This window comes from Canis aureus, chromosome 10 (genome assembly GCF_053574225.1).
Source record: "Canis aureus isolate CA01 chromosome 10, VMU_Caureus_v.1.0, whole genome shotgun sequence".
NCBI lineage: Eukaryota > Metazoa > Chordata > Mammalia > Carnivora > Canidae > Canis > Canis aureus.
This window is the reverse complement of record NC_135620.1, coordinates 33,763,206-33,779,563: the sequence shown is the minus strand read 5'-3', so window position 1 is coordinate 33,779,563 and position 16,358 is coordinate 33,763,206. Positions and strand designations below refer to the sequence as shown.

At 36.5% G+C, this 16,358-nt stretch overlaps 1 pseudogene; it reads left to right on the top strand.

Annotated features, from left to right (window-relative positions):
* Nucleotides 1-5,952: 5,952 nt before the first annotated feature.
* On the top strand, nucleotides 5,953-6,888 carry LOC144321638 (mediator of RNA polymerase II transcription subunit 8 pseudogene; annotated as a pseudogene).
* The last annotated feature ends 9,470 nt before the right edge of the window (nucleotides 6,889-16,358 follow it).

The window sequence follows — 16,358 nt, the reverse complement described above, 5'->3', positions numbered from 1 at the left end:
AAAAAGATTGTCAGAGTACACCAACAAAGACAAAAAGAGAGATAAACTATATGCTGTATACAAGAAGTCCACTTTAAATATAAATAGACATATAGACTAAAAATAAATGGATGGGAAAAAATGTACCATGCTAGCACAAATGAAAAGAAAAAAATAGCTATATTTATTTCAGACAGAGTACATTTCAAAGTGAAGAATGTTATCAGGAACAAAGAAGGGTATTATATAATGACAATGAGGTCAAATGTCCAAGAAAACATAACGAGTCTTAGCATTTATACACCTAACAAGAGAGTACCATAATTACATGAGGCAAAAAATTCATAGAAATGCAAGGACAAATAGATAAATTCAATTGTCATAATTAGAGACTTCAATGCCCTTCTCTCAACATCTGATGGACAGATCCATCAGACAGAAAATCAGGGAGGACATAGTTGAACTTGAAAATATCATCAATTAATATATAAAATTGATTCTAAATACTACTTCATCCAATAACAGAGGAACACACATTCTTCTCAAACTCACATGGAATGTTCACATTGTGGACCATAAAATAAACCTTTATAAATTTAAAAGAATAGGAAGCATTCAGATCTGGAGCTTAGATGGTGGAGTAGCAAGAGGACCTTAGGCTTTCCTCATCCCTTGAGCTAAATAAATATCAAAACATTCTGAATACTAAAGAAATCTGAGGACTGATAGGAAAAAAAAAAAAACTGCACAACTAGAGGGAAAAAAAGAGGCCACATCATGGAAGGTAGGAGGTTTAGAGACATGGTTTGGGGCAGAAATGAGTTGTGGGTGTTGTGAGGGGAGGGACTCCCGGTCATGGAAAGAGAAGACAGAGAGAAAGAGAGAGAGAGATGAACACAGGGGATCCCAGAGGGAAATACTTCCCCAAAACAATTGACTGGGAAAACAAGAGGTGCTGATTTTCATGAGTTTTTACAACCAGTGGGGCTCAAAGATTAGAATGTAGAGGTCCAAAGCATGAGTGATATGGAGATGTAAAGGTGCTACAGTGCTCTGGAGAAGGAGGTCATATAGCTCAGGGGTCAGATGGCACCATCTGAGGATCCCCTGGGACTCACTGGGAGACACAGTTCCCCCTTCTTGGAGTGCATCTGGGAGAGGAGGCACTGACTCTCAGGGACTAAAGAATTGGAAGGCACCATACCCCCCGCCCCCCCGTCCCCCATCATAAACCAACTTCAAGAAGCAGCACAACAGCAACACTGGCAGCCTAAACTGCTTACCCCAGGCTCATGCCTCTGTACTCTCCTAGGACTGCTTTTCCGAAGGCAAGTGTCCCTGAAAACCAGTGCAGTGGGCCCCCACCCCTAGAATACCAGTACAAACTCACCCCCTGTCCCACCCCTGTTCTACTCTATACACATCATGCCTACTGACCATAGAGTTCTGCAAAACTTCAACTCTAGTGAAAATAGCATCAGGTCTCTTCTAACAAGCAGAACTGAGCACACCCAGTCAAAATTTGCCACACTGGTGGAAGTTCAAACACCCTCCACTGCAGACACGGAGAAACTCTTCAGAGGACTGGCCTGAGGTAAAGATTACAGACCAAACACAGCAGCAGAGTGCCCCCCACATACCTAAGACACTTCTTGAAGCACCAGGCCTTGACAGTATATGACCTCTTCTTCGTAAGGCCAGTACTCTCAGGAATAGGAAATGAAACAGGCTTTCCTAATGCATAGAAGAGACATAGACAAAATGTAAATATGGAGGAATTCAACAAGAAAGGGAAAACAAGAAAAGGACACAGCCATTGATCTAAACAAAACAGACATAAGTAGAATACCTGATCTAGAATTTAAAGCAACAATCATAATGCTCCCTGGGCTTGAGAAAAGCATGTGAGACACCAGGAAGTCCCTTACTGTGGAGATAAAAGACCTAAATACTAGTCAGGCCAAAACAAAAAATGCAGTAGACAAGATTTGAAACTGTCTGGGTATAATGACCACAAGGATGGAAGACTCAGAGGAACAAATAAGTGATATAGAAGACAAAATTATGGAAAATAATGAAGCTGAAGAGGGAAAGAAAAATATTAGATCACAAATATAGACTTAGGGAACTCAGTGATTCCATAAGTTGTAATAACATTCGTATCATGGGAGTCCCAGAAGAAGGAAAGAGGAGGAGTAGAAAAGAGAATTGAAGGGGAGGTAGAAAGCTTATTTGAGGAAATTGTGGCTGAAAACTTCCTTAATCTGGAGAAGAAAATAGACATCCAAATTCAGGAGGCACAGAGAACACCCATCAAAATTGACAAAAAGCAGGTCAATACCAAGACATATAACAGTTAAATTTACAAAATATAGAGATAAAGAAAAAAAGCCTAAAAGTAGCAAGACAAAGGAAGTCACCAATTTACAAGAGAAGACAAAAAAGTTTAGCTGCATATCTTCCACAAAAATTTTGCAGGCCACAAGAAAGTGGCACAATATGTTCAAAATGCTGACTGGAAAAAATATACAGCCAAAAATACTGTATACAGCAAGACCTTCATTCAGAATATATGGAGAGATAAATGGTTTTCGAGACAAAAATTAAAGGAGTTTATGAACCCTAAATCAACCTTGCAAGAAATATTAAAAGGAAAGAATGAAAAGAAAGACAAAAAACAACAAAGATTTGGAAGGAACAGACAAAGTCTTCAGAAAAAATTACAAAAAAAGTAATAGAATGGCACTAAATTCATATCTATTAATAATTAATCTGAACTTAAATGGACTAAATGTTCCAGTAAAATGATGTGGGGCATCAGAATGGATAAAAAGCAAGGCCCATTTATATACTGCCTAAAAGAGACTCATTTTAGACCTAAGGACCCTGTAGATTGAAAATGAAGGGATGGAGAAATCTTTATCATGCAAATGGATGTCAGAAGAAAACTGGAATAGTAACATTTATATCAGGCAAACTAAACTGTAAACCAAAGACTCTAACAAGAGATGGAAAAGGGCACTATATCATAAAAGAGGGGTCTATCCAACAAGATCTAATAATTATAAATATGTATACCCCCAACTTGGAAGAACCCAAATATATAAAACATAACAAACATAAAGGAACTGATTGATTATACTACAATAAGAGTAGGGGACTTTAAACCCAACTTACATCAAGGGACAGATGTTCTAAGCTGGAAATCAACACAGAAACAATGGCTTTGAATGACACACTGGACCAGATGGACTTAACAGATGTATTCAGAACATTTTATCCTAAGGCAGCAGAATACACATTTTTTTCAAGTGTATATAGGATATTCTCCAGAACAGATCATATACTGGGTCACAAATCAGGCCTCAAAAAGTATAAAAAGATTGAGATAATGCCATTCATATATTCTGATCACAACACTATGACACTTGAAGTCAATCAAAAGAAAAAATTTGGAAAGATCACAAATATACAAAGGCTAAAGAATATCCTACTAAAGAATGAATAAGTCAAGTAGGAAATTAAAGAAGAATGTAAAAAAATATACATGGAAACAAATGAAAATAAAAACACAACAATCCCAAACCTTTGGGATACAGCAAAAGCAATCCTAAGATGGAAGTGTATAGCAGTACAGGCCTACCTTGAGAAGCAAGGAAAATCTCAAATATACAACCTAAACTTACACCTAAAGGAGCTAGACAAAAAAAAAAAAAAAAAAAAAAAAGGCCATGAGCTAGCAGAATAAGGAAAATAATAAAGATTAGAGGCATAAAACTGGACAGCAACATATAAAGGAATGAAATTGAACCACTTTCTTACACCATACACCAAAATAAATTTAAAATTGATTGAATTTCTAAATGTGAGATAGGAATCCATCAAAATTCAGACAGTAACGTCTTTGCATTGGCCTTACCAACTTCTAACTAGATACATCTCCTAAAACAAGGGAAACAAAAGCAAAAATGAACTACTGGGACTTCATCAAGATAAAAACTCCTGCAGAGCAAAGGGAATAATCAACAGAACTAAAAGGCAACCTTCGGAATTGGAGAAGATATTTGGAAACAATGTATCTCATAAAGGGTCAGTATCCAAAATATATAAAGAACTTATAAAACTCAATACCAAAATGAATAATCCAATTAAAATGGCCATAAGACTTGAATACACATTTTCTCAAAAAGAAATTAAAGGTGTCTTACAGACATATGAAAAGATGCTTAACATCATTTATCATTAGGGAAATACAAATCAAAATTATAATGAGATATCACTTCACACCTGTCAGAATGGCTAAAATTAATGTAGACAACCACAGGTATTGGTGAGGATCCAGAGCAAGGGGAACCTTCGTTGATTTACATCGCCTGTTGGTGGGGATGTAAACTGTTGCAGCCACTCTGGAAAACAGTATGGACATTCCTCAAAAAATAAAAAAATAGAACTACTGTATGATCCAGTAATTGCACTACTAGGTATCCATCCAAAGGATACAAAATACTGATCTGAAGGGATACATGCACCCCAATGTTTATAGCAGCATTATCAACAATAGTCAAATTATGGACAGAGCCCAAATGTCCAATGACTGATGAATGGATAAAGAAGTGTGTGTGTGTGTGTATATATATAATATATTATATATTCTATATATAATATATCAAATATATTGGAATATTACTCAGCATCAAAAAGAATGAAATCTTGCCATTCACAATAATATGGATGGAGATAGAGAGTATTATGCTAAGTAATATAGATCAATCAAAGAAAGACAAATACCATATAATTTACAATATGGTTATATGGTTATAATCTGACTATATATGGTTCTAATGTGGCTATATAATACGATTGCATAAATTCCACTTTTATATGGAATTTAGAAAACAGAACAAATAAACATGGGGGGGAGAGTCAAACCATAAAACAGACTGTTAACTACAGAGAACAAATTGAGAGTTCCTGGAGGGGAGGGGAGTGGGAGAGGATAGATCAAATGGGTTATGTTAGGGGTATTAAAGGAGGCACTTATAATGAGGACTGGGTATTGTACGTATGTAATGAATCACTAAATTCTACACCTGAAACTAATATTATACTGCATGTTAATAAAAATAAAAATAAATAAAATGAAATGAAAAAAAAAGCAATAAAAACTTGAAAAATGAATAGTCTGGCTATATACTAACATAAAAGTAAATAAGTAAAGCCAAGCTTGATTTTACTTATTAACAACAACAACAAAAGGTTATATGATCTCTGATGTTCAAATTTCAAAGTTTTATTTAACACATTTCAGAAGGAAATCAATTATGTTTTTAATTTTTTCAATTTAAAAAATACATATGGAAGAATTATAAAAACAAAACAAAAGCAATCAAAATCTGAACTCATCGATACAGAATACAGACTAGTGGTCGCCAGAGGAAGGGGAGAGGGGGATAGGGATGGGCAAAATGGATGAAGAAGATTAAAAAGTAAAAACATCCAGCTGTAAAATAAGTAAGTCATGGGATATAACATACAGCCTGGTGGCTATGGTTAGTAATACTGTATTATGTACTGAAAGTTGTGAAGAGAGTAGATCATAATGTTTTCAGCACAGGAAAAAGAAAAATAAAAACCTGTAACTATGTATGGCCATGATGTTAATAAGCATCATTGTGGTGACCAGTTCAAAATACATATGAATATCAAATCATATGTTGTACACCTGAAACTAACATAATATGCCAGGTATACCCAAATTTTTCAAAATAAATAAAGATAAAAATGAGTTAAATAAAAGATGTAATTATCTGGTCGCAGCCGCCGGGGCCATCACCGCTATCACCCTGCAGAGGGAGGAGAAGCAGCTGGAGGCATCATTAGATGCACTGCTGAGTCAAGTGGCTGATCTGAAGAACTCACTGGAGAGTTTCATATACAAGTTGGAGAACGAGTATGACCGGCTGACCTGGCCGTCTTTCCTGGACAGCTTCGCCTTGCTCTCCGGACAGTTGAACACTTTGAACAAGGTCTTGAAGCATGAAAAGACACCGCTGTTCCGCAACCAGGCCATCATCCCCCTGCTGCTGTCCTCAGACCGTGATGAAGATCTCATGTGGCAGACCCAAGGACGAGTGCCTGTTTTCAGCCACGAGGTGGTCCCTGACCACCTGAGAACCAAGCCTGACCCTGAGGTCGAAGAGCAAGAGAAGCAGCTCACAACAGATGCTGCTCGCATTGGTGCCGATGCAGCTCAGAAGCAGATCCAGAGCTTGAATAAAATGTGCTCGAAACTTCTGGAGAAAATCAGCAAAGAGGAATGGGAATCTGAGAGTGGAGGTCTCCGGCCAAACAAGCAGACCTTTAACCCTGCAGACACCAATGCCTTAGTAGCAGCTGTGGCCTTTGGGAAGGGGCTATCGAATTGGAGGCCTTCTGGCAGTAGTGGTCCTGGCCAGCCCGGCCAGCCAGGGCTGGGCGGATCCTTGCTGGAGCCTCAGGATTACAGCAAGTACAGATGGCAGGAGCTGCAAGCCAACAGCAGCCACAGCTCAGTGGGGTGCAGATGACCCAGGCAGGTCAAACAGGGAAAATGCCAAGTGGAATAAAAACCAACATCAAGTCTGCTTCAATGCATCCCTACCAGTGGTGAGTGTGGCCGGCAACTTGGCCCAAAGCTGGACTAGATGGGTACAATAAAGAGAACATGGGCTTTCAGCGCCAGACAGGTTCCAGCTGCACCACTGACTAGCTGAGTGACCTTGGGCAAGTGACCTGATTTTTCTGAGCCTGTTTTCTTTGTAAATGGTGGTGATACCTACCTCATAGGGTTGTTGTGAGGACTGAAATGAGAAAATGAATGTAAAACAGTACAGCCTATGAAATAACAGGCATTCAATAAATGATAGTTTCTACAGCCAAAAAATAAAAATAAATAAAAATAAAAAATGTAATTATCTCTGTTTTTAATTTAAATCAATAACTTAAAAAAAAAGAGGACTAGGAAACATTCAATGCTTCCTCTTAGAACACAATGAATTTAAACTAGAAATAAAAAATTTAAAAAATTGGAAAATCCAGGATCCCTGTGTGGCGCAGTGGTTTGGTGCCTGCCTTTGGCCCAGGGTGCAATCCTGGAGACCCAGGATCGAATCCCACGTCGGGCTCCCGGTGCATGGAGCCTGCTTCTCCCTCTGCCTATGTCTTTGCCTCTCTCTCTCTCTCTCTCTGTATGACTATCATAAATAAATAAAAATTTAAAAAAAATTAAAAAAAAATTGGAAAATCTCCAAATGCATGGAGATTAAACAACCAATTTCTAAATAACACAAGTCAAAGAAGTAACTTCAAGAGAAATTTTTAAATATTTTAAGTAAATGAGAATAAAATTACAACTTATTCCAATTTGTGGATGCAGTATAAACAGTGATTAGAAGGAAATTTATAACACTGAGTGCATATATTAGACAAGACAAAAGATAAAAAGAGAGGTCTGAAATCATTAACCTAAGTTTCCACCATAAGGAATTAGAAGAAAAGAAATAATAAAAATCAGAGCAAATATCAATAAAATTAAAAAATAGGAAATCAGTACAGAAAAGCAAAAAAACAAAGCTGGTTCTTCAAAGATTGAAAAAACCAGTAAGTCTGTAGCCAGGCCAAAAAAAAAAGGAAAGAAAGAAAGAAAGAAAGAAAGAAAGAAAGAAAGAAAGAAAGAAAGAAAGAAAGAAAGAAAGAAAAAAGAAAGAAAGAAAGAAAGAAAGAAAGAAAGAAAGAGAGAGAGAGAGAGAGAAAGGAAGGAAGGAAGGAAGGAAGGAAGGAAGGAAGGAAGGAAGGAAGGAAGGAAGGAAGGAAGGAAGGATAAGAAACTACTAATATCAGAAGATAGAAGGGAACATTACTACAGATCGCATGGGCATTAAAAGGACAAAAAAATGAATTTTATGGACTACTCCATGCCCACAAATTAGTTAACCTAGATGAAATGGACCAAATCCTTAAAAGACATAATCAACCAAAACTTACACAAGAAAAAATAGACAACCTGAATAAGCCTATATCTACTAAAGAAATTGAATAAATAATTAATAAACTTCCCACATATGAAGTGGGATAGGTTTCCTGGTGAATTATACTATTTAAGGAAGAAATTACACCAATTCTCTACAATCTCTTTCAACAAATAGAAGCACAAGGAATTGTCTTAACTGACTCTATTAATGCAACATTATACTAATACCAAAACCAGATAAAGACATTACAAGCAAGACAGCTACAGATCAATATCTTTCATAAACATGGATGCAAAAAAATTTCAAGAAAAAGTTAACAAATGAAATCCAACAATATGTAAAAAGAATTACACACCATGACCAAATGAAATTTATCTCAGTTATGGAAGGCTGGTTCAACATTTAAAAACCAATTAATGTAACCCATCACACCAACAGCCTTAAAAATAAAGTTCAGATGGTAAAATCCATAGATGAAAGAAAGCATGAGAAAATCAAACACCTATTTGTGATAAAAACTTTCAGTGAACTAAGAATAGATGGAAATCTACTCAAATTGATAAATGGTATCTAAGATACCTACAGCTAACATTATATTTAATGGTGAGAAACTGCAAGCTTCCCCTACCGGAACAAAGGATGTCCCCTATCATCACTCCTTTTCAACACTGTATTGGAAGTTCAAGTTAATGCAATAAGGCACAAAGTGGAAATGAAAGTTACATAAATTGGGAAGGAGGAAATAACACTGCATTCACAGAAGACATGTTCATCTATGTAGAAATTCTAAAAGAATTAAAGTGGAAAATATGGAACTAATAATCAATTATTGAAAATTTACAGGATACAAGGTCAATATACAAAAGCCCATTGATTTATTATTTACTAAAAATAAAAAAGGGGAATTTTAAATTGAAACCATTATACCATTTACATCAGCACCTTCAAAAATGAAATACGTAGGTACAAATCTATCAAAATATATACAAGATCTATATGAGGAATACTATAAGACTCTGATGAACTAAAACAAAGAACTAAATAAATGAAGATATATTTCTTGTTCATGGATAATAAAACACATTATTGTAAAGATGTCATTTCTTCCCAAATTGATCTACAGATTCAATGCAATCTCACGAAAAATCCTAGCAAGTTATTTCATGGATATGAAAAACTGATTCTACAGTTTATAGAAAGAGGTCAAAGACTCAGAATACTCAATATAATATTGAAGGAGAAAAATAAGTTTGGAACATATATATTACTGAATTTAAGATTTACTGTAAAATGACAGTTATCAAGACAATGTGACATTTGAGAAATAATACACAAACATATTAATAGAACAGAATAGAGGCCAGAAATATAACATCACAAATATAGTCACTTGATTTTGACAAGTTAGCAAAGTCAATAAATTGGAGCAAAGACAAGTCTCTAGCAAACAATAAGGGAACAAAAGTACACATCTTCATTAAAAAACAAAACAAAAAAACGAGTTTAGACACAGACTTTACACCATTCCGAAAATAACTGTACATGGATCACAGACCCAAATATAAACTGCAATACCTTAAAACTCCAGTTAGATAACTTAGAAGATAACTCCTGGGAGTAACCTGGGAGTATAGGGTTATTTTTTTGGATAGAATACCAAAGACAAAAATCCATGAAAGAAATAATTTGTAAGCTGTGTTTTGTCAAAACTAAGAAACAACAAGAAAAACAACAAAACACAAAAACAAACAAAAAAACCATAAAACTTTCTGCTCTCTGAGAGATATTGTCAAGAAATAAGATCAGCCTCAGACTGGGAGAAAATATTTACCAAAGACACCCCTACTAAAGGACTATTATCCAAAATGTTCAGAGAACTCTTAAAACTCAACAATAAGAAAACTAACAACTCAATTAAATAATGGGCCAGAGACTTGAATAGACTCCTCACCAAAGAAGATAAAAGATGAAAAATAAGCACATGAAAAGGTGCTTCACATCATATGTCATCAGGCAACACAAATTAAAATAACAAAAGAATACTACTACCACATCCATTAGAAAAGCTAAAATCCAGAACATTGACAACACCCAATATTGACATTATGAAGAGCAATAGGAATTCTCATTCATTGTTAGTGGGAATGTAAAATGGTACAGTCTGAAAGACATTTTAGTGGCTTCTTAGAAAAATGCATGTATTTTTACCATGTGTTCCAGCAAAATCACACTGCTTACTATTTACCCAAAGGAGTTGAAAACTTATATCTATACAGAAACCTCCACATAGACATTTATGGCAAATGTATTCATAATTATCAAAACTTGGAAGCAACTAAGATATCCTTTAGTAATAAATAGATAAATTTATTTTATCGATTTGTTATGTCTTTTTGTTATAAATAAAACTGTGGTACATCTAGAAAATGGAATTTTCAGTGCTGAAAGAAAAGGAGCTATCAAACCATGAAACTATGTGGAAGAACCTTAAATGCATATTGCTAAGTGAAAGAAGCCAATCACTTAAGTTTATATATTGTATGATTCTAACTCTAAGACATCCTAGAAAAGGCAAAACTATGGAGACAATGTAAAAATTAAAAAAAAAAAAAAAAAAAAGATTGGTGGTTGCTATGGCAACCATAGCATATAGGGGGAAATATGAATAAGCAGAGCACAAAGGATTTTTAGGGAGGAGAAAATGTCCATAGTAGCCAAACTGTGGAAGGAGCCTCGGCGTCCATCTGCTCTCAACCCACTCATGCTATCTTTCTCATTCACTCTCACTGTGTCTCATAAATAAATAAACAAACAAATACATCTTTTAAAAATTACTTAACAAGATTTTTATTTTTTTAAGATTTTAGTTTACTTTATTTTTGTATATTTTTTTTGGAGTTCGTTTTGCCAACATATAGTGTAACACCCAGTGCTCATCCCGTCAACTGCCCTCCTCAGGGCTTGTTACCCAGTCACCCTGCTCACCTCCCCTTCCACTACCCCTTGTTTGTTTCCAGAGTTAGGAGTCTCTCTATTCCCTCTCTATTTCCCACTCATTTTCTCTCTTTTCCTCTTTAATCTCTTTCACTATTTTTTATATTCCCCATATGAGTGAAACCATATGTTTGTCCTTCTCCAATTGACTTACTTTACACAGTATAATACCCTCCAGTTCCATCCACCTTGAAGCAAATGGTGGGTATTTGTCATTTCTAATGGCTGAGTAATATTCCATTGTATACATAAACCACATCTTCTTTATCCATTCACCTTTCGATGGACACCGAGGCTCCTTCCACAGTTTGGCTACTGTGGACATTGCTGCTATAAACATTGGGGTGCAGGTGTCCCGGAGTTTCACTTCATCTGTATCTTTGGGGTAAATCCCAGGCAGTGCAATTGCTGGGTCGTAGGGCAGTTCTTTTCTTAACTCTCTGAGGAATCTCCACACAGTTTTCCAAAGTGGCTGCACCAGTTCACATTTCCACCAACAGTGCAAGAGGGTTCCCCCTTTCTCCACATCCTCTCCAACATTTGCTGTTTCCTGTCTTGATAATTTTCCCCATTCTCACTGGTGTGAGGTGGATTCTCATTGTGGTTTTGATTTGTATTTCCCTGACGGCAAGTGATGCAGAGCATTTTCTCATGTGCTTGTTGGCCATGTCTATGTCCTCTGTGAAATTTCTGTTCGTGTCTTCTGCCCATTTCATCATGGGATTGTTTGTTTCTTTGCTGTTGAGTTTAATTAGTTCTTTATAGATCTTGGATACCAGCCCTTTATCTGATATGTCATTTGCAAATATCTTCTCCCATTCTGTAGGTTGTCTTTTAGTTTTGTTGACTGTTTCTTTTCCTGTGCAGAAGCTTTTTACCTTGATTAAGTCCCAATAGTTCATTTTTGCTCTTGTTTCCCTTGCCTTCATAGATGTATTTTGCAAGAAGTTTCTGTGGCCTGGTTCAAATAGGGTGTTGCCTGTGTTCTCCTCTAGGATTTTGATGGTTTCTTGTCTCACATTTAGATCTTTCATCCATTTTGAGTTTATCTTTGTGTATGGTGTAAGAGAATGGTCTAGTTTCATTCTTCTGAATGTGGCTGTCCAATTTTCCCAGCACCATTTATTGAAGGGACTGTCCTTTTTCCAGTGGATATTCTTTCATGCTTTGTCAAATATTAGTTGACCAGAGAGTTGAGGGGCCATTTTTGGGTTCTCTATTCTGTTCCATTAATCTCTGTGTCTGTTTTTATGCCAGTACCACACTGTTTTGATGATCACAGCTTTGTAGTACAACTTGAAATCCGGCCTTGAGATGCCCCTGGCTACCATATTAATTCTTCCAATCCATAAGCATGGGATATTTTTCTATCTCTTTGTGTCTTCCTCAATTTCTTTCAGAAGTGTTCTATAGTTTTTAGGGTATAGATCCTTTACCTCTTTGATAAGGTTTATTCCTGGGTATCTTATGCTTTTGGGTGCAATTGTAAATGGGATTGACTCCTTAATTTCTATTTCTTCAGTCTCATTGTTAGTGTATAGAAATGCCATTTATTTCTGGGTGTTGATTTTGTGTCCTGCACATTGCTGAATTGCTGTATGAGTTTTAGCAATCTTGGGGTGGAGCCTTTTGGTTTTTCTATATACAGTATCATGTCATCTGAGAAGAGGGAGAGTTTGATTTCTTTGCCAATTTGAATGCCTTTTATTTCTTTTTGCTTTTCTGATTGCTGAGGCTAGACTTCTAGTACTATGTTGAATAGCAGTGGTGAGAATGGACATCCCTGTCTTGTTCCTGATCTTAGGAGAAAGGCTCCCAGAATTTCCCCATTGAGAATGATATGTGCTGTGGGCTTTTTGTAGATGGCTTTTAGATGCTGAGGAATGTTCCCTCTCTCCCTACACTCTGAAGAGTTTTGGTCAGGAATGGATGCTGTATTTTGTCAATTCCTTTCTCTGCATCTATTGAGAGGACCTATGTTTCTTGTTTTTTCTCTTGTTGATATGATTCATCATGTTGATTCTTTAACAAGTTGAACCAACCTTGCATCCCAGGGATAAATTCCACTTGGTCATCGTGAACAATCTTCTTAATGTATTGGTGAATCTTATTGGCTAGTATCTTGTTGAGAATTTTTGCATCTGTGTTCTTCCTGTTCCAGTTTTGGTAATTTGTGATTTTCCAGAAATGCATCCATTTCTTCTAGATTGCCTAATTTGTTGATGTATAGCTGCTCATCATATGTTTTTAAAAGCATTTGTATTTCCTTGGTATTGGTTGTGATCTCTCCTTTTTCATTCGTGATTTTATTAATTTGAGTCTTTTTTGTTTTTAATAAGGCTGGCTGACGGTTTATCTATTTTATTAATTCTTTCAAAGAACCAACTCCTGGTTTTGTTGATCTGTTCTACAGTTCTGGTCTCTATTTCATTGAGTTCTGCTTGAAACTTTATTATCTCTCTTCTTCTGCTTGGTGTAGGTTTTATTTGCTGTTCTTTCTCCAGTTCCTTTAGGTGCAAGGTTAGCTTGTGTATTAAGGTTTTTCCAATTTTTTGAAGGATGCTTGTATTGCAATGTATTTCTTTCTTAGGACTGTTTTTGCTGTATCCCAAAGATTTTGAAAGGTTGTATCTTCTTTTTCATTAGTTTCCATGAATCTTTAATTCTTCTCTAATTTCCTGGTTGCCCCTTTCATCCTTAGCAGGATGGTCTTTGACCTCCACATGTTTGAATTTCTTCCAAATTTCTTCTTGTGATTAAGTTCAAGTTTCAAAGCATTATGGTCTGAAAATATGTATGGGACAATCCTAATCTTTTGGTATCAGTTGAGACCTGATTTGTGACCCAATAAGTGGTCTATTCTGGAGAAATTTCCATGTGCACTTGAGAGGAATTGTATTCAGTTGCATTCGGATGCAAAGTTCTGTATACATCTGTGAAATCCATCTGGTCCAGTGTATCATTTAAAGCTCTTGTTTCTTTGGAGATGTTGTGCTTAGAAGATCTGCCATTTGCACAAAGTGCCGTGTTGAAGTCTCCTACCATTAGTGTATTATTATCTAAGTATGTCTTAACTTTGGTTATTAATTGATTGATATACTTGGCAGCTCCCACAATAGGGGCTTAAATATTCATGCTTGTTAGGTCCTCTTGTTGGATAGACCCTTCAAGTATGATACAGTGTCCCTCTTCATCTCTTACTACAGTCTTTGGGATAAACTTTAATTTATCTGATATGAGGATTGCTACCCGTGCTTTCTTTTGAGGACCATTTGAATGGTAAATGGTTCTCCAGGCTTTCATTTTCAGGCTGTAGGTCGCCTTAGGTCTAAAATGAGTCTCTTGTAGACAGCAATTAGATAATTCTTGCTTTTTTACCCTGTCTGAAAACCTGCATCTTTTGATGGGATCATTATGCCCACATAATGCTCACATTCAGAGTAACTATTGATAGATATGAATTCAGAGTGGTTGTAATACCTATTCAGTCCTGTTTTTGTGGTTATTTCTTTGGGTTTCCTCGTTCTTTTACAGGATTCCCCTTAATATTTCTTGCAGAGCTGGTTTGGTGGTCACATATTCTCTCAGTTTCTGCCTATATTGGAAGCTCTTTATCTTTCCTTCCATTCTGAATGAGAGCCTTGCTGGACATTATATTCCTGGCTTCATGTTCTTCTCATTTAATACCCTGAATATATCATGGCAGCCCTTTCTGGCCTGCTGGGTGTCTGTGGAGAGGTCTTCTGCTAATCTAATATTTCTCCCCATATAAGTAAAGAATCTCTTGTCTCTTGCTGCTTAAAGGATTTTCTCTTTATCTTTGGAATTTACAAGTTTCACTATTAAATATCGAGGTGTTGAACGGTTTTTATTGATTTTGGGGGTACCTATCTCCTGGATCTGAATGCCTGTTTCCCATTCCGAGTTAGGGACATTCTCAGCTATGATTTGTTCAAATATGCTTTCTGACCCTCTGGCCCTCTCTGTGTTCTCTGGAACCAGAATTATATGTAGATTTTTCCTTCTGAGGCTGTCATTCATTTCCCTTAACTTTTCATCATGGTCTTTTAATTGTCTTTCTCCTTTTTCCTCAGCTGTTTCCCTTGCCATCAACTTGTCTTCTATGTCACTTTTTCCTCTACCTCATTAGCCCTTGTCCTTAGGACCTCCAGTTTGGATTGCATCTCATTTAATGGATTTTTTATTTCGGCCTGATTAGATCTAAATTCTGCAGTCATGAAGTTTCTAAATTCCTTTGTGCTTTTTTCTAGAGCCACCAGTAGCTTTATAATTGTGCTTCTGAATTGGCTTTCTGACATCAAATTATAATCCAAATTTTGTAACTCTGCGGCAGAGAGTACTGTTTCTGATTCTTTCTTTTGTGGTGAGTTCTTCTGTCTAGTCATTTTGCTCAGTGTAGAGTGACTGTATGAGTGAACTGAGTCAAGAATATCAATCACGACCTAAGTAAATTTCACCCTAGATGATTCGACAAGGTCTGAGACCAGAAATTGAAATCAAAGATCAGAACAAAATAAGACAAAAGTACCACTAAAGTGAAAAACAAATTTTAAAACAAAGTAGAAAAAAAAAAAAAAGAAAAGAAAGAAAAGAAAAGAAAAGAAAAGAAAAGCCAAGAATCCCAGAGAAGAAGAAAGACAAAAAAGGAAAAGGGGGAAAAAAGTAGAGAAAAAAGCAAAAGTAAAGAGGAAAAATAAAGAAAAAAGATAAAAGGGGGACACCTAGGTGGCTCAGTGGTTTAGCACCTGCCTTCGGCCCAGGGCATGATCCCGGAGTCCAGGGATCGGGTCCCATGTCAGGCTCCCTGCATGGAGCATGCTCTCCCTCTGCCTGTGTCTCTGCCTCTGTGTGTGTGTGTGTGTGTGTGTGTCTTATGAATGAATAAATAAAATCTTAAAAAAAAGAGAGAGAACAAAGATAAAAGAAAAGAAACAAAGGGGAGTACTGGGAGACGGTGGTGGTGAATGAGTTGTAGTGGATGTAGAATGTAGTCTATGTGAAAGGTTCTATTGAGTCTTTCTCTTGGTTCTGAGTATATTAAGTTCTGTATGCTAGAAAATGCTCAGTTCAAATTTATATAAACCAGAAATACTTGAAGAGGGTCCTACCATTGACCACCAAAACATAAATGAGATAAAAGAGGGGGGCAGAATGGGAATGAGAACTCTCACAGAATGAACCAGCATGGTATGCCACTTGGTTCTGGGTGCAAGCTGGTCATGTTATTTATTTTTTTTTTTTAAGATTTTATTTATACATGAGAAAGAGAGAGAGAGAGAGAGAGGCAGAGGGAGAAGCAGGCTCCATGCCGGGAGCCTGACATGGGACTCCATCCCAGGACTCCAGGATCACACC